Genomic DNA, 25,732 nt, shown 5'->3' with positions numbered 1-25,732 from the left:
ACCCACTTTGGAAGAAGTATGGTCCAGCTTACAGCTTGGTTTTTGGACTCCTGCCTCTGGAGCCATAAGAGAAGACAGTTGTGTTGTGATTTGGGGCAGCAGCCCTAGGAAATGTCTGCCACAGCAGCCGCTCAGTAGGGGCATCCCGGGACGACTGCTCCTGGCCAGGCCTCCCCGCTCCAACCCCGTGCCCCTCCCTGAGCACAGCGGTCTTCCTGGCTCCCAGCCCTGACTGCTACCCCCCCACCCCCACCCCAGGCACAAGCTCTGCCAGTCACCCCGGGCTGCGCAGAAGGGTGGAGGCAGGCCGAGACGTGCGGGGGCGGTTGTCAGTCTCACCAAGGTTGGCTGAGATCGGGCCCAGAAAAGACCGGTTCTCCCACAGCAGGGAAGACCAAGGTGGGCGCAGGCCCTCAGTGGTCCCGAATTCTAGAGCCTGCCAGGACAAGGGCGAGTCCACGTTGTCCCTTCAGCACCTGGCACGAGGCCTGACGTTTAGCTGCACTCACAGGACGCCAGGCCCCATTCTCAGGGCTCATGTTTATCCCTCACAACAGCCCTGTGATGTGCCCTCATGCCACATCTGAGGAAACTAAGGCACACGGCGCCTACGCGACTTGCCCCGAGTCACCCGACTGGAACATGGTTGAGCCGGGATTCAAACCCAGGCAGTGTGGTTGGCGAACCCAGGCTTTTACCTCCTCATCATCCATATTTATTGAATTAGCAAAAGGCTAGGGGCACCTGGATGGCTTAGTCGGTTAGGCATCTCCCTATGGCTCAGATCAAGATCTAAGGGTCCTGGGCTCAAGCCCCGTGTAGGGCTCTGTGCTCAGCGGGGAGCCTGCTTCTCCCCCTTCTTCTCCCTCTGACCTTCCCCCTCTTGTGCTCTTTCCCTCCCTCTGTCTCTCTCTCTCTCAAATAAATAAATAAATAAATAAATAAAATCTTAAAAAAAAAAAAAAAAAAAAGCTAAAGCCGGGCTGCCGTTCCTGACAGATTCACACACATTTTCTGAAGGCCCAGTTCCCAGGGAGGCTGCCACGTTCTACACACGGTGGCCTAGGAGTGAGTACCTCACTAGTTCTAGCTGAAGACAGAACTATGGCTTTCACCAAGCCCACGCCATGATGTGACCAGTGCGCCCCCAGGAGCCCTTCCTGACATCCTCAGCTGGTGGCTAAGACCCCAGTGAGCCCAAAACGCCCAGGCCCTCAACACAGGCGAAATCCCTTCGGCCAGAAACAAATTCAGAGGATTATGGTCACTGATCAGTGACAAACCAGCAAGCATGCTCATGCGCTCCCACACTTGGCTGGTGTGGCGGCTGCGGGGACTGGGGGTTGTCGCATCATGAACCCCACTCAGCTCCTGTCGTCTTTCTCTCTCCGCTTGTGTGTTGATCCTACGACCTCTGTTGTTACTGGTTTTACTCAGCCAGAGGCCCTGCTCTCTGCCTCCTATTCACCTTTCGCAAGAGGATCTCGTTGGTGCAGTTCCTATTCCCAATGGGCCACCTCAGCAGCTGGTGAGGCAGCCTCCAGACTGGGTCTCCCCTCGCCGACACAGTCCTGAGCCCGGGGGGCTGGGGGTCCTGTGACACCAACATGGCTACTTCCAAGGAGGCCGTGGGAAGGGGCAGGCATGCTGAGGCTGGCTGGACAGAGCACAACCAAGAGGTGGTACCATCTATTTCTTCATGCCTCAGTTTCCCCTTCAGACTGGAGGGCCCAGTTCCCTCTCGTGGGCTCCCCTCAACCCCAGGAACCGACCCACCAACTACAGGCAGGATGTCACCTGGGGGCAAACCCTCTATTCCTTCCTTTCCCACCGTGGCAGGCATTCCCGCTGATTGCAGCACTACCCCCCCGCCCCCCCTTTCGTTCGCTGAGCTCAGAATCAGACTCAGAATCAGCAGCGTGCTCCAGGGAGCCATCCCCAAGCAATCCCAGCTGGCAGGAAAGAACTGGACAGGTCGGGCCATTTTCTGGAGAGGCTTGGGGCGCTGGCGTGGCCGTCTGAGTCAGCACTCCTGCCTAAGCATGGCAGGGGACTCACGGCAGGGGCTGCGACCCATGGTCAGTGGCCCTGGGTGGAGGCTCCGATTACGCCAACGCTGAGGATGGCAGCCTCGGCCAGGCCTGTGAGGGGACACCCAGGCCGGGGGCAAGGCTGGGGGCCGGACACTGACTCACTGGCCCTGGTTTGAAGCTCATCATCTGATCTTCTTCTGTCTCTGCCTCTTCTGTGAGTCAAACAGGCAGCTTCCCCCACATCACAGAGGTGTTCGTCTGCCAGCTCGTTGAGACCTGCCCAGCGCTTTGATAGGGCACCAATGCATCAGCCCCAGGCCCACCCCAGGGCACAGAGACTGCCCAGAAAGGCGCCCACTGTATCATGTGGGGACCATTATGCTTTGGGAAGTCACTTGACTTCTCAGAGCTCTCAGATGGCCTTCATGTGGTTCATGTGGTCTGTGAATCAATGAGAGCAGCACAAGTATGCAGGCTCTCTCAAATTATGGGACTTACTTTGATAGATGGACTACATGGGAGGGAGAAAACTATCTGATAGAACCAATCCTTGTACATAAAACAGATTTGCATTATTATAATAAAAGAATGTAAGATCCCCCAAACAAAAGAAAATTTAAAAAGCCTTGATCTACTCGTGGAAGGAGACAGAAATGAGGGAAGAGGGCTGGGTGTAAGGAAAACAGGCCATGGTGAGAAGGATCCAGAATGAGGACCTTAGGGCTGAGTCAGGAGTAGGACCCCCATTTCCTGCCAAATTTTTCCATGTGAGAGTATAGGCCCCAGTCTTGCCGGGTTTTCCAATTTTTCAACAGAAGACAAAATTCCAGATTTTTATGTGAAATACTTTTACTTTTACTAATTTTTAAAAATATTTTATTTATTTACTTGGCTGACAGAGAGAGAGCAGGAGCCAGGGGACAGGCAGAGAAGTAGACTCCCCACTGAGCTAGGAGTCCAATGCAGGTCTCGATCCCAGGACCCCAGGATCATGACCTGAGCCAAAGGCAGGCGCTTAACCAACTGAGCCACCCAGGCGCCCTGAAATACTTTTACTTTTAAATTGTGGCAACTAATTCAGGGCGTTCATTTTACTTGAGGCATTTGATTTGTACATGTTTACTATCCTTGGAGGAAGAATCCCAGGATTTTCCTTCCAGAGTTTTCCATGAGCTTCGTTCAGGATGAGTGCTGAAGACGTCAGCTCCATGAAACCAAACTTCCAGACGGCAGCAGATTCTCACACACTTTGCCCAGACCTCCGAGTCGTGCCGGGCATCTGGGCCGCGGATGAGGTGAGGCGAGGAACAAGAGGTTTTCCCAGAGCCGCACTCGGCCAGATGCTCACAGCCGCCAATACCACCTGCCTCGTCATCACAGAAACCAGGCGTTTCTTGACTAAGCCCAGGTGTCTCTTCTCTTCTCGGTATTTTCAGATTCCTGAGAGACCAGCCACAATGCCCATGCATCCCCTTGGGTCAGTGGCTCCAAGCAGGGGCACGGGAAGAGGGTGGCACGTGGCCATACAGAGGGTACCGGTCACTTACAATACTTCCTGGCATTTCCGGTAAGTCAAAACAGGAGCCAAGCACAGGGGAGCAGGAGGACAAGGGTGGCTCTGGACCTGGCCTATGGAACTAGCCCTCAACCAACTGCGGGAAACCTGCCTTAGACAGACTGACCAGTGCAAGGCCAGACCCCAGACACATCCCTGAGCCAGGCAGGCCCCTCCAGAAGGCCCACACCTGATGGCATGAGAGACTGTCAGGAGAGCCTGGCGGCAGGTATGCGCCGGGCCTGGGGCAGCGAAGATGGAGAACAGGGGCTTGGGACCGACCCAGCTGGGCCTCATTCCTGGGGATGCCTGGTCCTGGGTGGAGCACTGGGTTGACCGTGGTCATGGGAGGGCCCCAAGTTACAGCCAGAGACGCGTCCCTTCCCACTGGTCAGCGTGGTGGCCAGGTCCCCCCAGCAGGGGGAGGGAGCAGTGCCCATGCCTTCGGTAAGGCAGCACACCTGTTAAAATGGTGCCACCCCGTGACCACCTGCTTCCATGACTCAGTCTGGCTTTGGCACCGCTTCATCTTGTTCTCCACGCCGTCCTCAAAAGTCAGTTGACCAGGAAGGCCTTGTGGAGGATGTGCTCAGGAGAGTGGTGTCCCGCCGCCCTGCGTGCCCAGAGGTGGTGTGTGAGCAAGGGGCGTGGGGAGGGCCGGGCCAGGGGACATGTCCTCACACAAAACGACAGATGTGTGACTTCCATCCCCTCCACTTGCCAGCCGTGTGACCTCAGGGAAGCCCCTTGCTTCTCAGAGCCCCAAATTCCTCCTCTGTAGAGTGGGGAGGATGAGGGCAGCTACCTCCAGAGCTGTGTGGTATGGGGAGGCCTTGGCCCTCAGTAAGCACCTATTGTCATTCAAGGTAGAGAGAGAATCCAGAATTTCATCACCGGATGGCGAGGACAGTCTGTTAGTTTACACGTAAGGACATAGGGGCCCAGAGAGGCAAAGGGTCCTCATGTGAGTCCAGGGTGATCCAGGAGCAGGGCCCTTATCACCTGCCAAGTCCAGCCCCTCCCACCCCAAGCCATCTGGAGAACAAGCCAGAAGCCCAAACTTCCTGGCACCCAAAAGAGAGCCTCGGCACCACAGGCAGCTGGCAGCCACGTCTCTTTTCAGAGCCCTGGGGGCCCACACAGCCCTGGCACCAGGGTTGCACATCCGAGAAGCTACCGGGGCCTGCCCTTCCACTGATGAGGTGTGTTTCCCCGGGGGGTCATTAGGAGCAGGGTGGGAGACGGGGCAGCCTTCCCGGCACTCTGCTTACACGGCCCCCATAGCCCTTCCGCTTTCCGGAGACATTTCTCTCACATCCATGACCTCACTGCTCATTACCCTGGTTTCACAGAGCTGTAAATCAAGGCCGGGTCTGAAAGGGCCAGCACATAGGGCATCCAGACCCGAGCCATGCCGCCAAGCCTGACAAGGACAGCCCTGCCTGTTAGGGAGCAGCTCCCCAAGCCCCTGGGGTCGGTCCTCACCATTAGCGAATTCCACCCGCGGGTGCAAAGGGGATGCCTGGTTGGCTCTTGGCCCTGCAAGCCATGCGGATAAAGGAAAACGAGGCTCTCTAGTGGGGTGGCAGGGGAGGGGAGCATCTCTCTCTGTGTCCTGCCATTCCCGTGAGAGTGTGAGGGAGACAATTCAGAAGTGAGGCCTGTGCAACACCCTTTGTTTCCAGGGACCCCAGGCTTGAAGACAATACTCGCCCTGGCGTCTGCCGGGTGTGGACCAAGCCAGGTGACTCCCTCCCTGACCTGGACGTGTGCTTGCTGGAATGTCATCCATCAGCTCCTGGAAGTGAGCAAGCCCAGGATGGTCCAGTTAAGAAGCCAGCCAGAGGCGACCTCTGTCTTTAACTTGTTAACTCCTTCATGGCAGGTCACCCCCGGTGGCTTTCATGTGAAGGAGAGGAAGATGGCCCCTCTCCTCCACATCTGCACTGGGGCACCCTGACTCCTGGGCACAGCAGGCTAGCGCCCTGCAAACGCAGAGAGGTACAGGCAAGGTACGTGGCAACTTCTTCCATGTTAGGAGAGAACAGCGAGGGGGCTGATGAGTTTCTAGGTGGAAGACTTGGGGCATTAGGGCCAGGGGATCCTCCACTCAGTCTATGGGTTGCCCTGAGGAGGCCTGGGGTGTTGTCGAGTGGGGAGCAGTGGGGAGAGCCTGACAGGGTGGGACTCTGGGGCAATAGCCACTTGGCGTGCTGCCAGTGTCTGTGTCAGCTGTTGGGTTTCTGCCCAAGATTTCTTTTAGACAGAGTTCTGCTGCTATCAAAAAAAAGGAAAAGGAAAAAAGGAAAAGGGAAAAATAAAGATAAAAAGAAAAAAGAGAGGGGCACCTGGGTGGCTCAGCTGGTTAAGCGTCTGCCTTCAGCTCAGGTCATGGTCCCAGGGTCCTAGGATCGAGCCTCACACAGGGCTCCCTGCTGAGCGGAGAGCCTGCTTCTCCTTCTGCCTACTGTTCCTCTGCTTATGCTCTCTCTTTCTCAAATGAATAAATAAAATCTTAAAAAAAAAAGAGAGAGAGTGATGTTGAAGAAACGGGTTTCTTAGTTAAAGCCACATTCCCGGTGGGGTCCTGTTCTTCTCCCAGCCGCCTGTCAGGAAGACAGCAAGAGTCACCCATTGTCCCCTTGTGCTCACTCATGTTCACCCAGGGAAGTCGTGCAGAGCCGGGCGGGGACCCTGGTCTGGCGGCTGGCTGCCTCATGCTGCACCTCTCTGTCTAGGACACACGTGACCATGCTCCCTCCACATCATGTTAATTCTCAGGACAGTCCAGGACACTCCCCTAACAATGATCACAGAAACCACGAACATTGATGGAGTCCTTACTACATATCGGGGACTGTGCCAAGAGAGGGATTTTTTAAATTGCCTCTCCTTTATAAGGTAAGGCCATATTATTATTATTTCCGATTTACACATGGGGAGACTGAGGCCAAGGGAAGTCAGACCAAATGCACCCAGCCAGGGAGTGAAGAAAACAGAGTGGGAGGCCAGGCCCACCGGCCCTTACCCTCTCCTGACCCCGTCTGCATACTCTGCCCATGGCCACCCTTTCCTTTCTGGGCTGGCCCCAGGCTGCTCCACTCTGTGGCCTTAGTGGGGTCCCCAACTTGGCCTGGGGTACTGCAGGACCTCAAGGAAGAAAGGCCCCACGAGGGAAGGTGGGAACCTCTTCTGGGCACAGGCTGTTCCGGTGGTTCCCCCGTCTTCAACATAGCACCCCCAGCCTCCATCCATGCAGTCCCCCACCCTCCCGCCGCAGCCTGGGGCCTGGGTTGGCATCTCCCTCCCCCAGCCACTGACTCAGCACTTCCTTCTCTGGGGAGAGCCGCCAGGCTGCTGTGAGTGTGAGTGGGTGTGGACACCTGCAGCCTGGGAGGGCTCCTGCCCACCTGTCAGGGAGCCAACGTCCTCTCGGGGACCCTTCTAGACCCACCACAGCTACTCCATCATCCCAGTTTCCCACGTGCCTGACTCTGCATCCAGATCTCCCCTTTGCGTCAGGACTCCATGTCCTGCTGGATCGGGGCCCACCCGAATGACCTCATCTGACCTTGATTCTCTGCAGAGACTCCACTTCCAAGGAAGCTCCCCTTCATAGGTCTCAGGGTGAGGACTTCAACTGCTTTGGGGGAGGCACACAATTCAACCCATAACCTGCCCCCCCAGACTTGCTGAGTGGATTCAATGAGCCAGTGGATGAGGGCCTGCCACACAGTAATCACGCAACAAACGTCCCCGTGGGCATACAGCTGTCTCCCTGCAGGAGTGTCGCAGCCTGCCCGGTGTTGGGGGGGTGGGGAGCTACTGCCGTGGGGACTGTGCATCCCCAGAGCGTGGCCAGCGTCAGGAGAGACCTCGGTGGAGGCGGGCGCTTCCCGCCAGTCCCGAGACCTCACCTCACCCGCCAGCAAGGGCAGCTCTGGCTCCCCAGATGCTCAGAGTCCGATTTATTTTTTATTTATTTTTTTCTTTAAAAAGATTTTATTCATTTATTTGACAGAGAGAGAGATCACAAGTAGGCAGAGAGGCAGGCAGAGAGAGAGAGGTGGGGAAGCAGGCTCCCTGCTGAGCAGAGAGCCCGATGCGGAGCTCGAGTCCGGGACCCTGAGATCATGACCTGAGCCAAAGGCAGAGGCTTAACCCACTGAGCCACCCAGGCACCCCTCAGAGTCTGATTTAATGTGTGACCCTATCAAATACTATGACCGTTGTTGTCAATGTTTTTGGACGTTTTGAAGGGGAGGGGATGGTCATCGCCAGGGCTCTCTGAGTCTCCCAAGGCGCCCCTTGATACAGTCACTGCGTCACTGCGGCTGATAGTCCTGAGGGGCTGAGTCACGGAGTGACGTTGGTGTTCCCAGAATGTGCCCAGGCCCCTTCAGTGGGGCCGTGTCTCACATGTGGCCTCATTGTGGGGATGGCAGCTTTTGAGTTGGGAGGCAACAGACCATGATGAGTGGGCGTGAGTGGCTCAGTCTCCTCCATCTGGGAGAGCAGATTGAATCTCAAATTGGTGCCTGCGTTCCGCACTTAGAACTACGTCTTCACTCAGCACTTTACGAATCTCAAGTTCAAAGTCGGGAACGAAGGTCTATTCATGAATCCTATCTAATGAGGATACAAAGCTCTCATTATGGTGCTTGTAAATGGTCCCTACCTAGGTGTGCTTCCTTATATTTCTTCTGGGCTCCTTACAAAATGTTACGCAAGCCAAGGAAATCAAGGCCGGAGCAGGCAGCACCGTGAAGGTGAGGGGAGATGGCCAGGACAGAGCTATGGGTTGGCCCCTTGGGCAAAGATCCCAGTAAAGACAATGATGGTTGAGTGTATGGTGGTCTAAGCCCCAACAGAAGGAGCGAGCATGTACCCAGCCTCTCCCCTGCCCCAAGTACCAGACTCGTGGGCCATTGTCTTTCTTCTTCCCAGCCACACGCAGAGTCAGTAGTATCATTGTATCTGCATTTTATAGTCCAAGGAAAGAAGGCTTACCGACTTGCCCAGAGTCGCCTTGCCAGGAAGTGGCAAATGCCTGATTCTTGTCCTTGCCCAGGACACTGGTCCACCTTCCCAGGGCTGGTTCACCTCCCCAAGTCTGGAGCAGAGCGACGGAGTCCCTCTCCAGCCTGTGCATCCACAAGAAGCCAGAGACCAGAGGGCTGAGCAAGTATGGGGGCTCCCCGTGTTCCTTGTTAGGCCTGATGAAGGAACTGTCTCCCATCACCTAATCGTGACTCAAGAAGATGTAAAAAGGAATCCGTAGAGCAGTGAAAAAGAACAAAATCTGGGGATCTGGGGCCACTTGGGGAAGCTTCGTGGACACAGGGCTGAGCAAGAAAAGCCAGCCTATGCTCCTCACTTAGGTGAAGGTCTGACACAGACGCAGCCAGTCCTGCGGGGGTCAAGTCAGGAGGAGAGCTATCTCTGGGAAGCCTCCCCGGCGGGTAGAAATGGCTCTCATCTTGGATTGCGGGGGGCGGGTGGGGGCATAGTGGGGGGAGGCGGCCCACAGTGGCCATAGATGTAAAAAGTCTTCAACCTGCAGGCTTCCTGTGTGCCTTTTATTATATCTGATTTGTACCTCCAGAGAATAAAACAGATGCGAAGAAACCAGAGAGTTCTGATTGGGGTAAAAAGGCCAGACAAAGACGTCTAAAAAATAAACGATGGGCTTGGAGGAGTGGGGTAGAGGTAGTGAGTGCCCCAGGGGGTGTTAACAGCCAAGATCTGGACCCCAGTTTGGTCCATTCCCTCTTTACAAAATCTGGAGAGTCGGGTACTGTTCAGGAGTTCCAGAGTGGAGAGCAGGCACGTCTCCTGCCCAGGGGGGCGAGCTAGCTTCTGCTGCTCTCTTCACCTGTTTAGTGATTCTCTCATCATCCTGTCAGTGTTCCCTGGGGTTTTGGGGGGGCCTGCTGTGTGCCTGGTGCTATGTGACATCCCAAGGATCCAGCCATGTGTGAACAGAGTGACAAAAACATCTGCTGTCATGTGGCGGTCATCCTGGCATAGGGGAGGACTGTGACTTGAAAGTAATGGTAAAGTGCACAGTATGTTAGTTGGAGAAAAGTAAAACCAGGAAAGAGGTGAGGAGTGAAGGGCAGATGGCATTTTCAAACAGGGTGATCCAGGAAGGCCTCCCTTAGGTGGCATTTCAGCAATGATCAGGAGGACTGGTGGCGGGTGCTACAAGTGCAAATGTCCTGAGGCCACTGGGCTGCCACTTCTGGGGAGAGGGAAGCTGGGAGGGGTGAGGCTGGCTGGAGGGGTGATGGAGGGAGAGGCACAGAGCTGCAGTCTGGGAGGTGACAAGGGCTCGAGAGTCAGGGCTTGTTCAGACTTGGGCTTTACTGGACCCAGGAGGGGTTTTAGACAGAGGGCTGCCATAACCTGGCGGTGTATTTGTGAAGGATGACTTGGCAGGGACTGTTTCTGCAAAGTCACTCAAGGGCGCTGTGCCTCTGCTCTCCCACAGGCACACCTCTGCCGTGGAGAGAAGGGGAAGGGCCCTGGTGTCCCAGGAGAGGGAGAGGGGCAGCCCAAGCCCTTCAGGGAGTGCCAGGGCCTTTGAAGACTGTAGACAAGGACTGTTGCTTTGTAATTCCTCTGGAGGTTTTCCAAGGAGGCACAGCCAGGTTCCTTAGAAGCTCCTGCCTGGGGCCAGAGAGGGCGAGGTGAGGTGGAGACCGGACCATCCCAGGCAGGCGGACACCGCCTCTCCCCTTCCCTGAGAACTGGTGACCTCACCTCCTCTCCCCGACAAGGGAGGTCATCGCTTGGACCTGGGGAAGGGGCAGAGGGCTCTGGTGGGGCCAGACCAAGGTCTCCCTCCCTGCCACAAGGCCCTTTTTGAAAAGGGGAGGGACAACATTTGTCACATGGCTCTCTCACTCCCTGCTGTGTGACTTACCAGCACATTCATCTTCCACTCTAGGCTGTTCTTCTTCCTATAAAACAAGGGACTGGGACAGAGGGTCCTGTTTTTGTTTTTTTTTTTTTAAGATTTTTTTTTTTTCTTCTTAAGTAGGCTTCAAGCCCAGTGTGGAGCCTAACGCAGGGTCTGAACTCACCACCCTGAGATGAAAGACCAGAGCTGAGATCAAGAGTTGGACACTTAACCGACTATGCCACCCACACGCCCCTAAGATTTTATTTCTAAGTCATCTCTGCACCCAAGATGGTGCACCCAAACTCACAACCCCGAGATCAAGAGTCCCATGCTCTACCGACTGAGCCAGGCAGGTGTCCCTCCTGATTTTTCGTTCATTCTACAATGGTAGCCATTGTCAACACACCTGGACTCGGCACGGTGGCCTGGGCCTCGAGGAGCTCAGGCCAGGGTCTTCTTAACTCCCCAAGGGTGAAGTGCGAGTGTGTCCCAGGCGGGCTGACGTTTTGCCTTGTCCTCATTGCACATGTCGCCTCACCAAGGAAACATGATAAGCCTTATACTTTCTGATTTTCTTTTCTCTCTCTTTCTTTCTTTCTTCTTTTTTTTTTTTTTTTTACCGAGTCCCACCAAGACTTAGGTTTAAAGACACAGTATAGCTCTGCCTTCCAGACATCTGAAGTCAACCTCCTGCTTCAGATACAGTCACAGGCTCCCCGGGACTTAAGGAGCAACCGCCTGCCTCTACCGTCTGGTCTCCGTGACCCTCATGGTCGAGGCACTCAGCCTTTGGGACCACTCCGCAGCCTCGTCAGACCTCAGAGGGACATCACTGTCCAGCCCAGGCCCTGACCAGGCTCTGCCTGGCATACCCTCAGTCTGTCAACTAGCCATTTACAGAGTCCTTTATATTGACCTGTGGTTTATGAAACATTGAATGTTTATAAAAACCCCATGGAGCCAAGTTGAGGGATTTGCCTGGAGTCACACAGCCAGTGAGGCGGCCAGAAACCACACCCAGATCTCCGGAAGCTCCAGGGCTGAGACCCGGATCACCCCCGTCTCCATGCGGGTCTCTCTGCTCGGGGTGGACCACAGCAGTCTGAGGGCAGAGCCTGGGCTGCCTCCGGCTCCCCGACGTGGGCCGCGGTTGTCCAGGTCCCCATAGGAAATAGGGAGCATTCCCTATTGTCCCGCTCAGGGCTGGGAGAGCCGGCTCTTCCCCGCAGCCACCGCAGGGCAGGCCTTGCTCTCCCAGGTGCCCCAGCGCTCCCTCCACTGGGCAGGTAGGGCTCACTGCTGCCCAGACATGCGGCTCCCATGACTCACCACAGCCTGGGCACCGCCCCGCTCGCCTGGAGAAGAGCTGTGGAAACCAGCCAGGTCGGGCCGAGCTGGCAAAGCAGCCCTTCCACCCACTCTCCCTGCCAGCTCGGGTCCCCGAAGTGTGGCCCTCGGTTTTCCCACTGGGTCGATGGGCTTAAGGAGATAAGGCTTCCAACCTCCAGGTCCGCTTACCAGTTAGAGCTTTCTCCATCAAAATCTGCCTGATCCAGAGGCACCTGGGGGGCCCAGTCGGTTAAGCAACCACCTTGGGCTCAGGTCATGATCTCAAGGCCCTGGGATAAAGCCCTGCATAGGGGTCCCTGCTCATCGGCGGGGGGGTGGGGGGTAGGGGGGTGGGGGAGTCTGCTTCTCCTTCTCCCTCTCCCTCTGTGTGTGCTCACGCTCGTCTCTCTAGCTCTCACTCTCTCTCAAATAAATAAATAAAATCTTAAAAAAAAAATCTACCTGATCCTCCATGTTCCCTGAAATCACGAGAAAGATTTCCTCCTGCAACAAGCCTCCGATTCTGGGGAATATCGTTCTTGGATATTAACAATGGCTGCTAAAATTCGTCAACAGCCAACTGTATGCTTGGCACTATCTAAACAGAACCAAGCTTTTGAATTTCCCATGATCCTGGGTAGGAGGAGAAGATGGAGCAAACATTTGTGTCCAACTGTGTACATGGCAGGACAGAGTGTCACTGGTGGAGAAGGGAGCAAAGCTGACTCGCTGGCTAGCGACAGAGTGAAGCCAGGTCACCCTGGCATCAGCCTCCACCAGCTCCCACGCTCTATTTCCAAGGCATCAAGCTGCCTTCCAGGAGCAAAGAGGATTCCGTTTCTGTTTCAGAGCAAAGGTTAATAATGCAAGAAGTTACGGATATGTGCACAGCTCTGATGTTGTGACTTCATCTTTATTAGACGTGGGAGCAAGACAGGCAGACCGCCCCGGTGAAACCTGAGACAATGAATGCGGTCAGAAAGAGGCAAGAATCCAAGCAGGCCCAGCTACCGAAGTGAATGCCCTGAACTAGAAATGCTAGTGCAGGCGAGCTGGGGGTAGAGCCGGCTCATCACCGACATTGTACAGGAGCTGATTGTAAATGTTTGAAAAAAAGCTGACACAGAAAGCTTTCCGCAAACGGGCCTTTTAAAATGCCCATGATTTCGAACCCAGGAGGTGAATGTGGCAGGCCAGCTTGCAGAGGCCATCTCTCTGCTGATGCTGTTTTCAAGAGCAGCACCATCATTCTAGTCCCCTGGATTGATGGGCTAATTACCCAGGGTAAGTCTCAGGGAGAGGACGTGTTAGAGTGGGGTGCAGAGCACAGCCCTGGTTTTCAGCTCCAGGGAGTTTCAGGCATCGGATCCAGAGATTCAGACCCGGGAGGGAAAGGGGCGGGTTGGAGCTGGAAGAGGACTATCCGAGGCTTCTCGGAGGCTTACACCGTGAGGCCTGCGGGCAGCTCCGCCCAACGAGCTTCTGCTCTCAGGGGCCTGTTGTCAACTGCTCTACCCTGTTCTGGAAGCTCCTTTGGGGAAACAGCCTTAGAACAAAGAGGTCGCCACGGCACAGCACTGAAGGAAGAGCTAATGGAATTGTTCACTAATTTTTTTATAAAAGATCTCTAAGTAATTTTTGGAATATATCTTGGAAAGAATCAGAGAATTGAGTGACATTGCAATAACCAAACCTCTTCCAGCTCTGATTATGTGAGCCAGGCTTCAAAACTCAGACGTGGATTAAAATGTACTCAGGGTAGTACTGATGGTGATTCCTAGCTCTATCTCAGAATAAATAACACGGATGCATGTATACGTGAATGTGCATTTAAAAAAATCCATCCAGGGGCACCTGGGTGGCTCAGTGGGTTAAAGCCTCTGCCTTTGGCTCGGGTCATGGTCCCAGGGTCCTGGGATCAAGCCCCGCATCGGGCTCTCTGCTCAGCAGGGAGCCTGCTTCCTCCTCTCTCGCTGCCTGCCTCCTCTGCCTGCTTGTGATCTCTGTCTGTCAAATAAATAAAATATTTTTTAAAATAAAATAAAATCCATCTAGGGGCGCCTGAGTGGCTCAGTGGGTTAAGCCTCTGCCTTCAGCTCAGGTCCTGATCTCAGAATCCTGGGATCAGCCCCGAATCGAGCTCACTGCTCAGCAGGGAGCCTGTTTCCCCCTCTCTGCCTGCCTCTCTGCCTACTTGTGATCTCTCTCTCTCTCTGTCAAATAAATAAATAAAATCTTTTTAAAAATCCATCTAAAGGGGCACCTGGGTGGCTTAGTGGGTTAGAGCCTCTGCCTTCGGCTCAGGTCATGATCCCAAGGTGCTGGGATAGAGCCCCGCATCAGACTCTCTGCTCGGCAGGGGGCCTGCTTCCTCCTCTCTCTCTGCCTGCCTCTCTGCCTACTTGTGATCTCTGTCTGTCAAATAAATAAATAAAATCTTTGAAAAAAAATCCATCTAAATAAAATTTAACTCTCCATATTCAAATTGCTATCGATATCTGTAAAGCACTCATGTGGCTTTGATCAATTAGGTATAATGACTGCAACGATATCTCTGGCCAGAAGAAACAACACTCTAAGGTTTACAGTCACAAGAAAATTAAAGTTAGTGGGGCACCTGGCTGGCTCAGTCAGTAGAGCATGCGGCTGTTGGTCTCAGGGTCGTGAGTTTGAGCCCCACGTTGGGTGCAGAGCTTACTTTAAAAAAAATTAACACTGGAATTTAAGTGCGTATTTTTATTTCAAAAAAGTATAATATGGCCATCATTGAAAGATAGTAGGGCATGAAAATGAATATGTGGGATAAAACCCTGTGGTGTCAATGGGATGGAGATAGGAGTTGGAAAGAGAGAGAGGAATAATGTAAAATTTCTGACCAGAATTTGTCCGTATATTTTTTTCAAAGGATGATGGTGAGCAGGGCTACCCCTGAAAGGTATACTGCCAGTTCCTCAACAAATGCCCCGGCCCAACAAAGCTGTACTTGAAAGGAGCCCACATTGTAGATGCCTTTTATTGGCACCTTTTTGGGATAGAATTGAAGATAAAAATTTCAAAATTGCCTTCTACTAATGCTCAAAAAAGAGGAGCCGACGTGCAGCATCTTGCAAAAACCCTCCAGGTACATCCTTTGCAGCTACTTAAGGTTATAATAATAATAAAAAAAATTGATGTCAGCTTAAAAGCATACAAAGGGATACACCACTTTTCAAATATCTTTTAGGAGACATGTGAGCAAAAGAATATAAAGACAAAGTCAGCAGCGGCAATCAAGAGGACCATCCACACTCCACTTTGCTCAAGAGGCTTACCTATCGGGCATCTGGCTGGCTCAGGCAGTGGAGCATGCAACGTTTCATCTCAGGGTTGTGAGTTCAAGCCCCATGTTAGGTGTAGAGATTACAAAGAAAAGAAAAGAAAAAAGAGAAGAGAAGAGAAAAAGGAAATTGAAAAGAGAAAAGAAGAAAAGAAAGGAGAAAGAAACTCTTACCTAACTTCCAGCTCCTTATCTTGGGAGAAGCGAGAAGAACCATTTGCTTCCCCCCCCTTTTCTGATCTAAACCCAATGCACCCAAAAACTGTGGTATAGAAAAAAAAAAGGGAAGAAAGAAAGAAAAAAAAGAACTCTGGTATAGAGTGACCAGAAAACAGGATCAAGAGGAAAGAAACTACTGTGCCACTAACTTGCTTTGTGGCCTCACAGTGTGGTCATTTTCTTCTTCTTTTTTCTTTTTTTTTTTTTTGTGAGTGACTCTACACCCAACATGGGGCTTGAACTCATGACCTTGAGATGAAGAGTTACATGATCCACTGGCTGAGCCAGTCAGGTACCCCAGTTCCTCCTTTCTGGTCCTCAGTTTCCTCCCTGCAAAGAGTACTGGATCATATATTTTTAAATTTTTATTTATTTGAGAGACAGAGGGTGGGCAGAGGAGCAGGGGGCCAAGCAGGCTCCCAGCTGAGCACAGAGCCTGATGCGGGGCTCGATCTCAGGATCCTGAACTCATGACCTGAGCTGAAACCAAGGAGTCAGACATTTAACCACCAGAACCACCCAGGCGCCCCTGGATCATATTTTTTAAATGTACACTTAAAAAGCACAATCTTATACTATAGGTTTATGATCATGAATGTTCCTTCATTAAAAAAAAATACAGTAACATTTTTAGACTCTTAGCTATTATTTAATATTTAAACCTCGTGTTTTCTCCCGCTCTCCCCACTAGGCTCCTGAGGAACGAACACATCTCTGGGTGAAACATATGTCAGTTTCGAGACCTTGTGTCCTATAGATCTCTGTTTCTGTCTGGGTCAAAGTCCCTTGTCCCCTATCCCCCAGACAGTATTGTCTTAGCTCTAACTGAGCTGGTGCTGTCCACGCGCCCATCAGTAAAGAAGTACTCACTAAGCATCTACTACTCACGGGCCATTCCTCAAGCATGAAGACTACAGACAGAAATGAGAGTCCCGGCTCTCGGTCTGGTGAGGGAGGAATGTGTGGCTGAGTAATCACAGAAATACAAATGCAAACACAGGAAGGTGCTGCAGTGAGGGCCCAGAGGGAGGTAGTGGCCAACTCTTCTCGAGGGACTGGTGAAACACTTGATCTGAACTCGTGGGCAGACCGGAGGAGAAAGGGGAAGCCATTTCTAGCACAGAGAAGTAGACGAAGGCATGATGACACAGTGAGTCCTGGGGACCGCGAGTGTATCTGGAGGGCAGAGAGTCGGGATGGAGATTGGGGCTGAGGACAGAAGTCAAGGGATCAGCGGGGATAGGTTGGCGAAGCAGGAGATGGACCATGGAGTCTGGTCATTATCCTGAAAGAAGGGGGGAAAGGACACATCCAGGAAGAATGAAGTTGAGAAAGGACTGGGGAGGTTAGACCGAAGGCAAGGAGACTAGATCAGAGGCTACTGGTATGGTTCAGATAAGAGATGATAAAGGCCCAAGGACGGCAGAACCAGTAAGCGCAGTGAGGAGTTGGACTTTGATAAAGAGTCAAGGATCGCTCTCAGGTGTTCAGCTTGGAAGTTTCCATTCCTCAAGAGAGAATTAATTATAGGAGGAAGAGCAGGTTTAGGGAAGCAAAAGAGTAGACTCGTGTGGAGACAAAGTGAGTCATGACGCTCAGCTAGCCATTGTGAGGGCTTTGGAGCTCCAGCAGCACAGCAGCCAGAGCTGAGAATTTCTCACACGCTGTGCGTGGCTAATCACAGGGCACTCCGTGTAACCAAAGCAACAAGCCACCTCCAGTGGGGGCTCCAAAGTCAGCTATTAACCGGATGCGAACAAGTGTTCAAGTCAACCTCCATGAATTTGGGGGAAGCAGAAGAGATGGCAGGTTCTGAAGCAAGAGGCAAGCGTAAGAAACTACTTTAGCTTCGGAGTCTTCTTGAAGGATCAGCACAGTTTGGAGGAAGAAAAAGCATCGAAGTTGTCAGATTTAGGTAGGCCTGCAACACTGACCTTTTGAAAGCATGTTGTGTTTTTTTTTTTAATATTTTTTAAAAAGATTTTTATTTATTTGACAGACAGAGATCACAAGTAGGCAGAGGAGATAGGCAGAGAGGAGGAAGCAGGCTCCCACCGAGCAGAGAGCCCGATGTGGGGCTCGATCCCAGGACCCCAGGACCACGACCCGAGCCAAAGGCAGAGGCTTTAACCCACTGAGCCACTCAGGAGCCCCAGAAAGCATGTTTAAACAATGCAACACACACACACACACACACACACACACACAACCTCGAGCAAGTATTGATAAAAATCCCTTTTATAGTTAGGGATAGAATTACAATTCCATTTTCTAAGAGGCTGAAATTGGGGAGCTTTTGCTGATCTCCTCTGGGGGTAGTACTGATTGATGGGAGAGACATTTAAAGCTTTGATTTTCAACATATAAACAGGGCACCTGGCTGGCTTAGTTGGTAGGGCATGGGACTCTTGATCTCGGGGTTGTGGGTTCAAGTCCCATGTTGGGCATAGAGCTCACTTAGGAAAAAATACATAAAATCAGCATATAGACAAACAAGTTATTTTTTAATGGTTATTACTATTTGCATAGGTTCAAGATAAATGTGGTCCGGCAACAGATCTTTAAAAAGAGATAATTCAGGATTTTAATTGAGCTACCCCAAATCCTATGAATCAACAGCATACCACTGCCGAGAGAAAGCTACTACTACCCTGGTCTACGTTAATATTCTACAGCAGTATTCCTGGTCACCTTCTTGTGCTAGACTCTCTGAACACAAAGGAAAAAAAATAATTATGGCTTCTATCCTAAAAGAAACTCCTCTTCCGGCAGGGCAGATACACACTCTCTTCTTTCGTATTTCTATGCCAACTTATCCCACCCCCCCAAAGGTCAGACAACTGTTGATCATTTATGGGAGAGTTGCAACGCTAAACCCTCAGCAGACAGATTATTTCTTGCTGTGTTTATAAATTTCCTAGCAACGGTGACTGCATGCTTGTTTTCCTATGTGACAAGCCATGAAAGAGAGGCAAGGAGTCTGTGCCAAAGAGCCGTGGGAGTTTACTGGCTCCAGGCTCTGCCTTCCTGGAAAACCTAGCCTGGATACCTGAGGGTAGGAACAGCCAGAGGCCATTTCTGACACATCCAACTTCCTCCACAACAGTACTTGCAAACAATGGGACCAAGAAAATTAGAGCTACCTAAACACCTATCTTCTCCCCTACATTTGTAAGTCTCCTTTGCAGATAGAGTGGACCTGCCTAGTTCTGGCCAATGGTTGTTGAAAGAAAAAAAAAAAAAAAAGATACACGTCACTCCCTCTGACCCCGTTCACTATTGACGCATCTCTAGCATCTTTCCCTGCTGCGTCAGCCTGGAAGGCGGAGACGTATTTCCCCTTAATGTGAGAGATACACCTTGCATAAATCCGTTATTCTCAAGGTTGGCCATTGCAACAATTAGCATGAGGTCTCTTGACGAATATAAACCAGGCAGCTTCCTTCTTGACCTCTCTGTATGGCACTACTGTCTTTCAGGATGCCCTTGTGACAACTCCTCTTCTGCCTCAGTAGTTCATTACCCGTTACCTTTGTATGCCCCTGGGGCTGTGTGTTCAACACTCTCCACATACAGATCAAAATGGGGTCTGAAAAAACTCACCTAGTCCTGGGATTTCAACTATCACTACAGTCTCTATGTTGACAACTTCCGAATCTACATGTCTGGCTTGAGGTATTTCTGACCCTATGCCTTAAAGTTATGCAAAATGTGGGGCTTCATGGATTAACAGGTTTTGATAGAAAATGAAGTCCTGTTAAGATGTAGAACTCAGGTTTCCCCCCTTAAGTTTGCAACGTAAACGGATTTTATGTCAATCATTCAAGAACTAATTTTAACTCAAGTTCTGAGGGTTACAAACTAGGACAAAGAAACATGATGAGCTTTGTAATCTGGAACCTGTTGTAGATAAACAGCAAAGTCCTGAGCAAGGTTTTCCAATTTCCCATCACAGCTCATTCCTAGCTACCAACACGCCACCAAATGTGGAGTTGGGAAGAGACGCACACAACTTCAGCTTTCCCTTGTCTGGGGCAAGTCTTTATACCTACATGGTGTTTCTGACTTCACTCCATGCTCACAGCCACCAGCAGGGTGACATTCTAGGAGTTAATCCCTTTTTACAGGTAAGGAAACAAACAAATCATTCATCTTACACCCAGATGCCTTTCCAGGTTCCCTCTGCTTCCCATTTGGTCTCATTCTCCTTTGCCAGTGCTGCTCAAACTTTAGTGAGCATGAGAATCACTTGAGGGGTTTTCTTAACACACAGACTGCTGGGCTCCATCCTGAGTTCGATTCAGTAGGTCTGGAGCAGGGCCTGAGAATTTGTATTTTTTTTTTAAGATTTCATTTATTTGAGAGAGAGAGAATGAGAGAGAGAGAGAGAGAGAGAGCGAGCGAGCATGAGAAGGGGAAAGGTCAGAGGGAGAAGCAGACTCCCTGCCAAGCAGGCAGCCCGATGCAGGACTCGATCCTGGGACTCCAGGATCATGACCTGAGCCGAAGACAGTCGCTTAACCAACTGAGCCACCCAGGCGCCCGAGAATTTGTATTTCTAACAAGTTCCCACATACTGCTGTTGGTTCCCGGAACTATACTTAACGACAATCACTGTCCTGTGCCTGGAGTAGCAGTTTAGTGGCAAAAAGTTTCCAGCCGGATTCTTTCCTAGACCAGCCCCTAATCAGCTCTGTGACCTTGAACAGGGCTTTATTCCAAAGGAAGATCACAGCTTCAGGCTTCAATGATCTTGCTTACTTTCCATGTACTGTTATTCTGTTACCATTCCATATATAGTGTTTGAAGACAAAACACCAGAGCACTGGGTATCTCCAGATTTTGCAAGCAGCAAAAATCCCCCATTCGGCTTAATATTCTCCTGGTGACAATACACATTCAGAGTAAGATTAATGTATGATATTGTCCTTCCTGATGCTGTTATAGCACAGCATGTTTTCCTCTAAAGACAGACATTGAAGATAGACAAATGGCACTTAAAATGACACTGAATACATTTATCCCACTGGGGCAGATTACCAGCCTTAAAACCCAACAAAAGACTTGCTTCAGTATGTAACAGGACCCAAGGACTTCTAATCCTCACCACCAATTTAGGAGGTAATTGAAGCAACTCTTAGCACCCTGAGCATGACATTGTAGACAGGCATGGGACTGGATGCAAGGGGATCAGGATATTCTGCTGTCTGCTCCGAAAACTACCTTATCTCCACCCCCACCTACCCCTGCCCAACACCGTTCCTGAAACCCCAGGTTACGCTTGCTGCTTGATTTCCCAGCACCTTGTCATCCTCCTCTGCCCCTAGGTCATATTCTCTCATTACTCCAGTCAGATGTCCTCCTTGACTGCAACATAAGGACTTGTACTCCAGTGAGACTGCCTTTGCCTCTGAATTATTTCAACTTTTTGTAAAAACCTCTGTACAGCTTATGTATTACTCAGGTAACCTCATTGTAAGAGATGGCAAACCTCTAGCAGGCACACGGCCTGAACCACTCATCTGGCTCTGTGCTAAAGGGCTGGGTATTCAGCCAGACTAAATTATTCATGTGGGGGTGTTTTGCTGCCATCCCTCCAGGTTTATTCTCAAAGTGAGGAGTCTCCTGCGCTTGATGAAATCTTACTCATCCTTCAAAATGCAATTCAGAGATTATCTCCTCTGACTTCCATCTGCTTCACTGGTGCACACTCATTCTGGCAACAGAATCTCATATGAACTGTCTCCTACGAGCTGTCGCTCCTGAATTCGCAGGGAGTAGCCAACGCCTGGCACTTAAGGACTCAGTAAATACTTTAACTGCTGATCTATTTGTGAATAAAATCAATCCCTACTGCTATTTGTGCACAATTTGCACTTTTGTACACAGGCTTAAAAAAAAACATACATGGTTGTTATATAAAATTCAAGATAAAGCAGCAGCGGTTTACACTTTCTTCACCATTTTGCAAGGGGCAGGCTGGTCAAAATGTTAAAAATAGTCAAAAGAGTATTTTCATGTGGGTGCCTGGGTGGCTCAGATGGTTAGGCTTCTGCCTTTGGCTCAGGTCACGATCCTTGGGTCCTAGGATGAGTCCTCTTTCGGGCTCCCTGCTCAGCGGGGAGCCTGCTTCTCCCTCTGCCTCTCATAAAAATATAAAATCTTTAAAAACATGTTTTCATGTTTTTTGGTCTTTATACTCGCACATGAGCACTCATGTGCACGCGTGCACACACACACACACACACACACACCCCATCTAGAGGCTAACTTACTGGTTTTCCTGTGCTTCTAAACCTGGACTAAAACATTACACTCTTTATGGAGTTGCATGTTACCACAGTGCAAACCAGTTTTGCAATTAATAAAAAATATTTACTTAGCAACTGTTGAGAGCAGTTTCTAAAAATAGCCCCCCCCCTTTCTTCCAATCCTAAATATCTAATGCAGCACTTTATCACCACTAAGATTTGTGCCACTGTCCACTGGCAGAGAACCAATGTATGGCTGCCTGACATCCCACAGAAATTGTTTCCAATGATTATTCAAACTATTTACTTCTCTGGGTCAGTAACACTTCAGACTTAATATGGTAATGTTGAGAAAGGGCTACATTTTTTCTACCTAAGACAATATCCTCTACGTCATCATCAGGGCTATAAAAGTATTACAGAACTAGGGGGGAGAAGACCCTTTTCAGTGACAGTGAATGTACTAGTATTACTTTTTTTTTTTTTTTAAGATTTTTTTGACAGAGAGATCACAAGTAGGCAGAGGCAGGCAGAGAGAGAGGGGGAAGCAGGCTCCATGCTGAGATCCCAATGCGGGGCTCAATCCCAGGACCCTGAGTTCATGACCTGAACGGAAGGCAGAGGCTTAACCTACTGAGCCACCCAGGTGCCCCTAATGTACTAGTATTATTAGGATAACCTGCACAAACCGGCTTATGTGAAAATGCTCCAAAAATGTGCAGGTAATATTCACAACCCCAAGGAAAAATAATTTCCTGTTCCTCTAGCAGAATGCAATTTTATTAATGCATTCCACTCTCGACTACACATGGAGAGCCTATCTGCACTATCCAACACTGATACCTAATTTTAAATTTTAGTCATTTTAAGTTGATTTCAAAAAACCAATTTCAATTTTTAGTTAAGACTGGAGAGTAGCACAATTGACTGACACCTTCTTCTTGCTTTCACTAGCATGCAGATGAGGTACCTGGTGGTAACCAGGTAAAAGCTGGTTGATAAATGCTCTGACTCAATGGCCACTGCCACCAGGGAAAACAAATTCTTTTCGGCCTGGGTTCTAGTCTTGGTTTTGGCAATTTCAGCGCATCTGTACATCTTCTGGGGCTTCACTTCCATCAACTTATCTTCAAGAGACTGAAGAAAACAAGATCTAGTATTTGATCCTAAACGCAAACTCTACTAACATCCCAAGTTGAGAGATGACTTATGAAAACCTTTTATGACATTGTCTTGGACTTTTTAAACTCCTAAGCTGCCATCCTATTTGATGTTACTTTAAAGATACATAGACAACATAAATTATTCTAAAGGGGGAAGTTCTTGTTTGAAAATCCAAGAGAATGGAAGTAACCCCCTGCATCCCTGGGCTTCAGGATCCACAAAAGTAAAAGGGAGACAGGACTCACCTTGTTGGGAAGTTGTGACAACTAGGCAAATTAATACATGTAACACACCTGGCATAAAGCATTCAATAAATGGTTAATATTAGCAACCTCTGGTTCTCAAATGGTGGTAAAATTTAAAAAGGAAAGGACACCAGGTCTAACCATATAAAAACTAAAGGAAATCAGGTTTCAGTTCTGGCTCTGTAAAACTTAATAGATGCCACATCCTGACTAATCCTTTTCTCAATTTTTAAAAAAATTTTATTTGCCAGAGAGAGGATACAAGGAAAGGGTGCAGCAGGCAGAGGGAGAGGCAGGCTTCCTGCTGATGGGGCACTCGATCCCAGGACTCTGGGATCACAACCCGAGCCAAAGGCAGACACCTAACTGAGCCACCCAAGAGTCCCTTCCCAATTCTTTTCTAATGGGAGGAATAATAACTGTTCCATGATGTCAGAAGGATGAAGTCGGATGATGCACAGAATTGTGACAGCTGTGAAGTTCTATATGGCTTCAAATTCCTTAAATCTACAAGACATTCTATGAAACTTAGTATTTCAATCTTCAAAATGGGGATGATCACACCACCTTTCCAACTGAGTGTCCACGTTAGGTATTTTTTTATAATGTCCCCTGGCAAGTAATGCATATTACTGCATGGCAAGTAATATTTTTAGGACACTGTAAATGTCCTGCTCATCAAACTTGCGCTTTCTCCCTTTAGTAAAATGACTTTTCAAATACATTACTTTTCTTAGCTGATACTTCAAAAGTTTTCCCCATTTTTATATGAATACAGAAATCATGGATATTAGTGTTATATTGTAATCAAAACTTTCATAATCTACTTGATACACAGTTGGCCAGTAAGAGCCTTTTGAGAGGCTCCAGTGGTCCGACATGCACTCATCATTTTTTGAGAATTCTCTTTCTACCACAACAGAATGTTCCAGGTTCATCTTGTATTTTCTCCACCCCAGCCCTAAAGCTAAACATTTCTCCAAGGAGCCATGGTTACTTTCAGTATTTAGAAATGAAGATCTGGTGCTCAGGTGTGCTCACTGCTACTGTCCTAGCACAGGTTCCAGGCCCTCAGTGAACACAGCTGGAACACACACACACACAAACACACTGAAAGTCATTAAAGACAAAAAGGTGAGGGCCTGTTCTGAATTAAAAAACACTACAGACACAACTAGGTACAATCAATGGCGCTTGTGTTCTGCCCTGGACGATTTGAAGTATTACAAAAGGCACTTGGGATAACTGATGGAACAGGCTGGACTAGAAAACTGGGTCAATCTTAAAATGTTCTGATTTTGATAATTGTACCATGGTTAGTATGAGCATGTCTATTCTTTTTTTTTTTTTTTTAAGATTTATTTGACAGAGAGAGAGAGAGAGAGAGATATCACAAGTAGGCAGAGAGGCAGAGGCGGGGGGGTGGGGGGGAGCAGGCTCTCTGCTGAGCAGAGAGCCTGACGTGGAACTCAATCCCAGGACCTGAGATCATGACCTGAGCCAAAGGCAGAGGCTCAACCCACTGAGCCACCCAGGTGCCCCGACCATGTCTATTCTTACGAAAACCTACATTAAAATACTAGGTACAGGGGTACCTCGGTGGCTCAATCAGTTAAGCATCTGACTTGATTCCAGGTCAGGTTGTGATCTCAGGTTGTGAGATGGAGCCCCGCAGCCAGCTCTGCAGCATCCTGCTCCACGCCAGGCATCATGCATGCTTAGAACATCCTCTCCCTCCCTCCCCCTCTGCGCCACAGTCTCATGCTCCCTCCCAGCACCCCACCCCCAACCTGGTTTTAAGAAATAAAGCGTTAAAGCGCATGTTTGAAGAGAAGACGCACAAACAACAAAGGGGCACAAGGTAAACAACATAAAACAATGTTGAGCATAAAGGAGAAACCACTGTACTATTCTTGTAATTTCAGTCAACTCTATGCCCAACGTGAACTCACACCATTGAGATCCCCCTTGATCTCATGCCACTGCATGCTCTAAGGTCCAAGCCAGCCAGGTGCCTTTAAATGATACCAAAGTAACAAAAATAAAGTTTAAGAAGCACCTTGCAGACTAAAGGCCTACATAAAACACAGACTATTTCTGCAGGTACTGACTCAGTTCACGGAGATGACCCAGCTCTGGCTTTGTTTATGTTTGAACCATGGTATTTCATGGGTAGCTGTGCAAGTCATGCTTTTATCAATGAAAAGGAACAAAAATTTTCTTAATTCGAGAATAAAGCTACATATATTAACTTTTGTAAAGCTTTACACCCAACATGGACTTAAACTCACAATCTGGAGATCAAGAGCCACATGCTCTACCCGCTGAGCCACCCAGGTGCCCCAGTATTAACATTTTTATTGGCATCAAAGGGGTGCCTGGGTGGCACAGTTGGTTAAACATCCTACTCTTGGTATCGGCTCAGATCCTGATCTCAGGGTTATGAGATTGAGTGTAGCATTACGCTCCACGCTCAACCAGTCTGCTTAAGACTCTCCCCCACCCCAGTCTAAAATAAATCAATCTTTAATGGCGAAGAAATGTATATATAAAACATCTATATTTTGTTACAGACAAAAGTGGCTTTGGGGAACCAGTAACTGAAAGTAGTTTCATACAGCTGCTAAATTTCATCCTAATATGGAATCTCTCCCCACTTCTTCCAAATAAGATACTATATTGGGAGAACTTAAGATTTGGACCTGAACCATAA

This window comes from Martes martes (assembly GCF_963455335.1).
Source record: "Martes martes genome assembly, chromosome: 5".
Lineage (NCBI taxonomy): Eukaryota > Metazoa > Chordata > Mammalia > Carnivora > Mustelidae > Martes > Martes martes.
The sequence above is the reverse complement of the archived record's forward strand: the minus strand, read 5'-3'. Positions refer to the sequence as shown.